Source organism: Anser brachyrhynchus (genome assembly GCF_964034855.1).
Source record: "Anser brachyrhynchus genome assembly, chromosome: 4".
NCBI lineage: Eukaryota > Metazoa > Chordata > Aves > Anseriformes > Anatidae > Anser > Anser brachyrhynchus.
This window is the reverse complement of record NC_137698.1, coordinates 71,792,924-71,801,981: the sequence shown is the minus strand read 5'-3', so window position 1 is coordinate 71,801,981 and position 9,058 is coordinate 71,792,924.

Genomic DNA, 9,058 nt, shown 5'->3' with positions numbered 1-9,058 from the left:
AGTACATGGGAGCTCACCAAGGGGCGGTGACATCTCTATCCATCTGGGTCTCACTGCATTTTCAGAGCAACCCTCTCCTCAGGATGGGGTCTTTAGGAGGCCAAAATATTACAGGGCTAGAGATTGCTTTTGGCATTTCAGTAAACCAGGGTCGTCTTTTGAGTGAACCCAGCATTACCACAGGAAAGTGCCAGGGAATGTGAAGCAGCCGGGAGCCAGTGTTATGAGATGATAAAAGCTGTTAAAAATGTCAGATTGCCTGTCTGGTCCTGGTAGCTGCAGGCAGTGGAGCACAGAGGAGGGAATGAAAAGGTAGGGATGGGGAGGCTTACATGGGCTGTGTTTCCCTCCCTTGGAGAAAGGTGGGTTGTGTGATAGACACACGCCATGTGGGGGAAATTCTCCTCTCAGTATGAAATGATTGTCTATTTGTTCTGCTTGCGGAGCTCCCATTAACGCTGGTGAGACTCGTGGAAAGAGTTCTGAACGGGAAGCCAAGAGCAACTGTGAATCAGAGATGAGCAATTTGCCCCATAATGTGAAGGTAGTTTTATGAGCTGTTTATTCAATGTACACTGAAATTGAAACTCTTCAAAAATGACCCAGTTGTAGAGTCACCTGTTCCCACTGTGTTACACAAACACCACTGCTTTGTTTTTTGCACACCTTCAGGGATGCTAGGAAAACAGGGGTGCGAAGGATTTAATACAGCCCATTGATATCAGAATAAATGACGTTTTATAACCCATTCATAGAACAATCCTTTTCTCACAACCATTTCACTTCTGTAATTTCAAAGGAATTACAGTACTCAGCAATAGCTATTTCAAATAATTTCAGTTTTGACAAAAACATACTCAAAATATACTCAAAATGTGCTCAAAATATAGAGTAAGTGGTAGCAAGTGTCAGTAATTTGTCTCATGATAGGAAAGAATGGGGTAAATAATGGGATTTCTGTAACTTTCCATAAAAGCAATCAGGTTAACACCCTATCCTACTGTATGAACTCTGTAGCAGTAAGGATAATTGCCAATGATATCAACTGTTTATGCAGGATTTAATTCCAGATTTGGTGTGTTTTGGAGTAGTAACACACAGAAAGTGCAGCTTTTGTGGTTTTGTGTTGTTCGTGCTTTTTTTAAACACAGATTTGTTTATGAAATAATGTCTGTGGATGTTGAGACAAACAACTAAAAGCTGATCTTATAATGAAAGAAAGAGCAGGCTGCCATTTTAGTTATTGTCACAAAGAAGGGGAAAGATAATTCCTGAAGCTGCACTTTGAGAAGAGAAAATATGGAAAAAGATGTCAGAGGAGTGAGTTTGGATGATGCGTTAAAGGAGAAACAAGAGAGAGAGGTAATTGGTGATATCACATCTCTAGTATATGGGATAAATAGAGGAATTTTACCAAATCTTTATGCATGAACCATAGAATATGCAGCTCTAAACTCAGATGACTATATCACATTGCTAATCAGAAAAGGAGGAAAGATATTTGGAATGATTCTTGACAAAAGGAGAAATGTGCCAAGCTTTACATGATTTATATCATTATTATATGATAAATAATATATTTATTTATGTTGCAGTGATGCACAGCAGTCACCAAGAAGGGTGCAAGGCCCTTCTTATGAAAAGTAATGTGCAGTTAATAGATAATGAAAAGGCAGCCACTGCTCCAAAAGTGCCTGTTCAGTACCTATATCACCAGGTAGTGTACATAACTTTTGTCTTTCCCCACTCATAGTGGGAATAAGTGAAAACATATTTCTGTTTCTATGTGGTTACGAATTTCTGGAGAAATTTCCTTTTGAATAGATGAGGCTGATGGAAGCTGGTGCTGTGTGACGGCTGCTTGGTGGCCTTGATGTCATGGGCTGTGAAATCACCTGGCCATGGTCCAGTTCCTGCTCTGTGCCAAAGGCTGAAAAGAGCTGTCTGTGCCACCACCTATTTCCAGAGTGTCACAAGGATGCAGAGCTTTGTGAGGCTCTGGATGTCTTTCTCACTGTCTCTCTGGTCCAAAGAACATCCTAATCCAGTCACAGAGTGAAAAGGAGACTTGTGCCAGCTGTAGCCGTGCTTTCAAACACACTGTCACTGCAATGTTAAGAGAGCTTGCTAGGTGCTTGCCAGGATGTATGGTTTGGGTTAGCATGGTTGCTTGGAAGAAAACCTCCCTTTGCAATATATACTGGGGTTTTACTGACTTGCAAAAGTGTCTAGGTAATTCAGTACCTCTGCGATCCACTGTGGCCCTTTAACTGTACTAACGCTGCTGCTTAGTTCTTTTCTTCTTTAATTGCACGTTTAAAGTTAAAACCCTCACTGCAGGCAAGAACTACTCTGTTTCAAGTATTTTCTGCCTTCCTAGACAGTACAATTTCTTATTTTTGAGGAAATATACCTCTTCCTGTAGATAACTTCTACGTAATTTATTCAACAAAGACCAAGAAACACAGGTGAGCAATCTGCATACCAGTCCACACATTAACATAGGGATGCTTAATTTTTGCCCTATCTCAGTATGTGACTTTCCCTTAAGTTCTACTGTTCCAATCTTTTTTTTTTCATTTTAAAGCTTTAAATTTGTTAAAATTACTGCTAATTTGAATGCATAATCCTTCTGATGCACTACTTCTGAAATCTATAGAAAGTCTATGCAATCAGCAGAACTCTTTTTGAGAAGTAAGTCAGTGTTGTCTTGCAGTAATATTGAAAAATCCTTGTTACATTGTGTTATAGAATCATAGAATCATGGTGCAAAGGTCATGCCAAACATAGTTAATGCATGTATGCAAGGGCTTGAGTATTAAAACTACATGTATTAGTTGCAGGTACATGGAAGTACCTGCTGAGTACAGGAGGTGCTTGCTTCTGGGGGAAATTTCCAGGTTTGTAGGTGTAACAGTTTGTGTGGTCTGTAAGCTAAAAACCAGATTATGATAGAGTAAGTTGGCACAATTAGCACAATTTCAAAGTAATGTCATCAAATTCCTGTAACTGCTATACTTTCAATGTGCTTTGGAAGGCTTGGTTACATAAAATATCATGAATAGATTTTTTCTTTTTCCTAAAATGATCTTGTGAGGGTCAAAATCATTCAAGTCTTGATCATGGTGGGTCCTGCAAGTGTGAGCTAACCTCTCCAAGTTGGAAGGAGGTTGCATCCCTGAGGATTTCTTGACTTAACCCGTCCACACACCTTGTATACCCACTTTTGCAGCCCAGTGACCCACTGAATGCAGTGATGAAAACTTGGTGTTATTTGACCTTTATATCTGGTTAAAATGCTTGGTGCTGGGCTTAGCTGAGTTTGGATACTACCATGGCATTTTGAATTCAGGATGACTACATAATATCAATTAAAATGACACTGACAGGGCTTTTCTTGTACAACTCTTTAATACAAGCTGTAAGACACAGAGGGACTTGGTGGTTTCTTTGTGGCTCGTTTCTTTCCTAGTCTCTGTATTTTCAACTAAGGGGACACGGTCCCCTGCCAGTAGATGCAGGCTATTTAAATGCTCCATTGGAGAGGGATTAAAGTTTATGCAAGGTCACTGGGGATGTGATAATTATAATCACAGGTTTTTGGCTCCACAATGACAGCCATTTGTTATTTTCGCTCGAGTAATTCCTGCAGCTTGGAGCTGTTGACAAGCGTGCACTGATTTACTGGCCCCCCCAGGTCCCAAGGCAGTGTCCGCTCTGAAGTCTGACACCCCTGCCTGGCTCCTGCTGCTTTCAGTATCTTTTCTGCTGCGAGCTGCAATACCGACTGAAAATTGGAGAAAAATATTGTGTTAGTTTATAATGGGATCAGAGAGAGAGAGACATAGGGTTGCTGAGTTTGTTACTACTCTGCAGCATCCCCACTCCCCTTCCAAGCCTGAGCATTTGTTTCTGTTGTGGGGGGATTAATAAACTGCTGATGTGATTTACACTGTAAGACCGTTGGGGTATTTTTGCAGTGGAGAGGCCTTGAGAGCTTGAATGCAAAGATCAAGAGAAAAAAAATATCCATTCCTGTGAGAAGCAGATCTCCCTTCTGTCTCTTCAGCCTCCTCATCTCCCTTTTCCTTTCTTTTTGATTTATGTTGCCTTATTTTGTTTGTTTTTGCAATCAGAGGTAAGAGCATTTTAATACATATTAAATGGTGATAAATTGAGAATAGCTGATGGGTTAGGGCCGATATGACATTTGTCTTTATGGGTGGGGAGATTGATAACTCACGAGTGGTGTGAAAAATCAAGCAAAATCACTTAATAGGGAATCTATTTTTTTGGATGAGCATTTTTCTTTTGTGCAGGCGCATGACTGCCTTGATAGCTCTTTATATTTTGTTTATTCAGCTTATCTGTGCTTTCCCCAGGCCTCCAATTTTTTCATTCCTTTCCCTCTCTAAAACTCCCCAACCTCCCCACTCTGCATTTAATACATGACCTTTCTCCCCTGCTGAACCTCCAACACCAACTTGTTCCTTGCCTTCAGTTCAAGCTTCCCTTTGCTCTTCCTGGACACATTGCAAAGTCTTCTACATCTGGTCCAACGTCTGTGCTTTTACTTCTAAGCACAAACCAAGCTGGTCCAGGACACTTCCAGATGTCTCCAGAAGAAATCAGGAGAGCAATAGGGAAACTCAGTGTAATGCCAGGTGAGCGTAGAGGCTTTATAATTTTCACCAGCTTGTTTAAGAAGCTGCCCTTGCCCATGCCTGGTAGTTTCACCCAGCCTAGTACTGCACCTCTCTTTCTTTCTGCTCTGGGGAGTTGAACTTGGGTTTGGCTTTGTCATTTCCTTGGGACTACTTAGCCTTGGACTTCTTGCTGCCACCTCCATCTCAGTACCTGCCTTTCTGGAGCGTTGTACAAGATCTCACCTGCTTTCCTGCATGTGTGCTTGGTCCTTCTCTGAGATGTTTGGTACAAAACATCCCTTTCTCACCAGCCACCTTAGATTTCCCAGAGCTGCCTTGCTCTCATTTTCTTAGAATAATGTTTTTGTCTGTTTTTATGCAAGTTTTTCTATGAGTGCTGGGATAAAGGATCTCAGGCTTCCTATGGATGTGTGCCTGAAGGCTCTGGCTCAAGCTCTGCCCAAGCTGGGAACAAATACAATGCCTGATCACAGACCTGGTATTGTCTGACTGCAGATGTGGTATGACTGCAGATGTGCTATGATTGCAACAGCTTTGTTTTCTTAGGGAACTGGGCAAATAAGAAGTCTGTTTGGCTGTCCCCAGATAACCAGCATCCTGTCTCCGAGTCTCACACCTCTTTTCCTTGCCATCCTCTCACAGTCTCTTCCTTTGCCACTGGTTTCTAGAATGTCTTTGGGTGTGGACTAGGTATGCTTGACAGAATATGCTTCATATTCTTTATTCCCTTAACCCTCTGCTCTTTGCCTACTAGTCTTTATTGTTTCCGCTTAATGTTACACTACAGCTTCCAAAATTTAAATCCTATACACACAGGATTTCTTCTTCTGGGTGCATTACTCCAATATTTCATAATCCAGGCCATGAGTATGCCATAAAGGTGAAAAACATTTGATTTAATATTTTTCTCCCATCTCTAGTTTTACCTTTTGAGCAATAGTAAAATTTCCACTCATTTAAATCCTGCTTCATCAGAGATCCTTATTTGTTTTATTTCTTTCTGAGCTACTGTAATCTTCTGTGTTTATCTCTGCCTGAAAACCTGGCCCCATTGCACTGTGAGCTAACTGAAAGAACTTACAAAGTTAAGTAGATAAATTTCAGTGAAAAGGAAGGTTTAGTGTTTTTTTTGTTTGTTTGTTTTGTTTTGTTTTCCCTAACAAAATCATGCAAGTTTCTTGGTTTCATGCAGAACGTTTTTGTCAGAGGCATCAGCAGAACCCATCTCTGTAAAATGTCAAACCCAAGGCTAAATGGAAAGTCACTGGTCTTCTGCAAGTACATTTTTGTTACTAAATAAAATCTAACCTAATAAGAATTTAAATAAAGAAGCTCTTCTTAAAAAGCAGTGTTTACCACTTTAGCAAAACTGTTTACTCTGATGCTATATTGCAATGCCTAGAGTTTAACACTGAGGGACAAGAACTTGCCACTGCTGTGTAAAATAATTATATTAGGAATGTTATGATGATTAAATAAATATCTATGGATTCTAAGACTGTTACGAACACTGGTGAATTAATTGGTACTTGGAAATTAGTAGTGATTTCATCTGGATTTTACCCCAAAGAAATGACTTAATAGTACCAGCGTTTGTGTTACTTTGTATTGCATGGTGCCTCACCATGTTTGTGGGATGCAGTTTGAAATGCTTTCAGCAGTAGCATTGGTTTCCCTTGCCCACTCTGAGGAAGCAGTGGATCTGAATGCAGCACTTGCTTTTAGCTGCAAAAAAATGTTTGTGTATCAGTGTGGGTCTGTTTTGAAATCTCATGATTTTTAGGCAAACTAGTAAGTTTTTTGGTGAATGGGAAAACGGAATTTTACTGCATGTACTCTTGTTGGATAAATTGTTTGAGGTATTTCCCAAATAGCCCTAAAATTCACAACAAATTGGAAGAACCCAAAGGAGCTCTACATGTTCTGCTGTATTTTGAAGGAGGACTTTATCTAAAACTGAATTATACAAAAGTTCAGTCAATTCTTTATTGCAACAGGAAGTCATAAAAGGGCAACTGAGAAGTCAGGTTTCCTGGTCTTGTAGATGTTCTAGTCCTTCTTTTAAGACATTTCATTTTTACATGGAAAATGCTCAAAGACTTGTAGTATCACTAGCATGAGATGACTCAGGATTTGCTACTTGAGATGACTGATAGATAATGGTTTTGAGGTGAGGTTCTCTATAAAACCTTGAAGGATGAATTAGGTGAACAATGGGTGGGTTCCATGGGTTGTTAAATGATAGTTTGGCAAATTCTCCTTATGCACAAGTGATCAGTCTGTGTACAGCAGTAATTATACCCTCTCTCTCAAACATCCAACAATGGCTAAAAGTTTTCAGTTTAGACCCTCAAACAGTGCTGTGCTCTCATATTACTATTGTCACATGATATGTAGGCAAGATGAGGGTCTTTACATTACATTACAGATAAGTATTGACCAACCAATGACCCATGGGGACATGATTCCAGCTTTCTGGAATATGTAAAGCTGTTATTAAGTAGACAGTGATTGGTTTCTTCAGTTGTACCTCATATTCAGCAAGAACTCATTAGGAAGTAGTGGACTTAAATGAAATGAAGGAAATTTAAGTTATAATTTAGAAAGCACTTTCTAACTTTGAGGACAGGCAATGATTCATCAGCTGAGTTACTGAAACCCAGTCTCTGGAGGTTTTTACTACTGGAAAGTGAGGATTCAAGGGCTACTTGTTCATGGATTGGAATAGGTAGATTTTTTTTGTTTGTTTGTTCTTTACTTTGTTTCATTCCTGAAATCATGATGAAAACTTAGAAATATTATTCAGTACCTTCCCCACTTCCTAATATTCCAAATGTGAAGATCTGCTTTTAATTCCTTGTTTTCCACCCATTTTAATCTTTACACAAGCTCTTTGCCTTTCTTCATCTCTATTTTTGTAGGGCCTGTCTCAGGGAAAATGATGTTTAGTCCTGTTCTACTTCATTCCCCAATGCATCTGTGCTGGCAAAGTAAGTCTGCTGCGAATTCCTCAGTCCTGAGTGATACACTGTAGATGAACGGTGCTATATAAATGTAAATTTCAATTCATTCCCTTCATTCATTCAACAAGCTATCAACACAACCTTGTCATTTCAATTTTTCACACTTTTTTGTGGGAGTCCTCTGTCTCATTTTCTCAGTCCAGTGCCAAAGGTGACCAGGCTGTGTTAGAATATACGGTCACTTTTAAATTTTTTTTTATTTTTTAAGCAGTCAGACATAATGAGAAGGAGGAAGCCACTTGGAGCCTCAGCCAACCTTCCTTTCTGGTTCTTTAACCAGACTACAGCAAAACAGGTACTGCTACCATTACCACCACTCTCCATGTACCAGTATATGCCCTGTTAGCACTATTTTTCAGACTTTGGTAAATGACACATTTTAACACTGCTCAATAAAAACATTGAAAAAAAAAAAAAAAGTAGGAAATATTCACATTCCAGAATTCTCAAGGAAGGAAGAGAAATACATTACAGAAAAATTATCTTCCAAAATTCCCCCTTCCATTTACTGACAAAAAGAAAAGGAACTGTTCTTCCACTGTTCTGCCTAGGACTTTTTCTCCCACAGATTGAGTATAGACTTTGCAGGTGAAGGTGTTCTTGTGTGTATTTACACATCTTCTTGCTTAAAGGAGAGATACCTATTCTTACATGTGAGTGTGATTGTCTTTCCAAACAGTTCATGCCAGCACTTTCAAGACAAACATGATTTTTTTTTTTTTAAAAAAAAGGTCATTTAATAGCCACCCATGGTGTTCTGGCCTTTTCAGGTTTCTACTTAGTCATCTGAGTGCAAAAGAACTGATACTCCCCCTGGCACTTAAAATGTCATTGTCATTGGTATGACCGTTCCCAGACTGGCCAACATTAAATTGCCTTTCCAAAGTTTTTGAGTTTCTTTTTGCCACAGCTGGCCTGATAATTCCGTGCCTCTTGACATCCTTCCGAACTTTGGGACTTCTGGACTGCCTTGTTGATGTGGTCCTGGTTTCATAACAAATTTGTCTATTCAGCTTATCCATTTGTCCTTACAAAGGGCGGTCATCATATCATAATATATCTTAATGTATATGTGGCTTGGTCAATTTACAACCCTTTGTGAAAGCTACACAACATTATTCAAGATGTATAGGTTTTTACCCCAAGAATCTGTGGGGAGAGTCTGAATCCTTGTGAATGTGGACTTAGAAGCACTTTGATCTGATTTAATGCAGTGTCTGCTTTTTTTTTTTCTCAATAGAATTTCTCTGCCGTCTTAGAGACACTTCTCCATCTGACTCCTGAACCTTACAGAGTTGAAAACGATCTTCTTATTTATCTTAACTTCTCATGCCATCTCCTTTACTGTCTCTTCCTCTGCCTCCTGTA